We start from the raw sequence: 925 nt of genomic DNA on the forward strand, positions 1-925 counted from the left end.
ATGTGCAATACGTATCCGGCCATAGGCACGGAACGAACAGGAACTGTGGTGCAGACATACAAGGGCCATGGGGCGGTACGCAAAGGATACGGATGAGCGAGTATGCAGGCCCAATACTCAATAGCTCGATCCGATCCAAGCACATGAGTTGACTGCGGCGTCAGGTTAACCGATGTGCTAAGAGAGTTGTTCCTGGGCCTTCAAAGTGACTTCAAAACTATCTTAGCGAATGGTGGCCATGGGCGTAGACATGAGCCACAAGTCACAAGGCCTGGGACTATTGGGTAATAAAGACAACTTAGTCAGAAAGTTAGTCTTTGGACGTACCACCGGGATTGTGTTACATTGGGAACCTTACTATAAAACCCTAGGCAGGGGATCACTCGGCTCATGGATCGATGAAGACCGCAGCTAAATGCGCGTCACAATGTGAACTGCAGGACACATGAACACCGGGGTAATAAAGACAACTTAGTCAGAAAGTTAGTCTTTGGACGTACCACCGGGATTGTGTTACATTGGGAACCTTACTATAAAACCCTAGGCAGGGGATCACTCGGCTCATGGATCGATGAAGACCGCAGCTAAATGCGCGTCACAATGTGAACTGCAGGACACATGAACACCGATAAGTTGAACGCATATTGCGCGTCGGACGATTAAACCCGGCCGATGCACACATTCTTGAGTGCCTATCAATTCCTTGATATACAACAAACCAAACTTCAGGGTGGAGCGTGCCACAATAGAACACTATGGCGAGCAGCCCGTCTAGTGTCGTGGGGGAAACACGCTTCCACACTGTGCATAATGGCGTGCTCGGGACCTTTGTTGGGACCGCAGGGCGCTGAAAGTAAAGGGGTGAACCGCATAAATCGCACGCACGTAAACGCGCACACACACAAATAGAGTGAGACGTATCGTA

General features: G+C 49.9%; 1 non-coding gene across 1 annotated transcript; it reads left to right on the forward strand.

The window, feature by feature from the left end:
• The first annotated feature begins 536 nt into the window (after positions 1-536).
• Positions 537-694, forward strand: LOC125773184 (5.8S ribosomal RNA). The gene has a single exon (XR_007419945.1). It is a non-coding gene; the product is annotated as a 5.8S ribosomal RNA (ribosomal RNA).
• The last annotated feature ends 231 nt before the right edge of the window (positions 695-925 follow it).

Source organism: Anopheles funestus (genome assembly GCF_943734845.2).
Source record: "Anopheles funestus chromosome X unlocalized genomic scaffold, idAnoFuneDA-416_04 X_unloc_23, whole genome shotgun sequence".
Lineage (NCBI taxonomy): Eukaryota > Metazoa > Arthropoda > Insecta > Diptera > Culicidae > Anopheles > Anopheles funestus.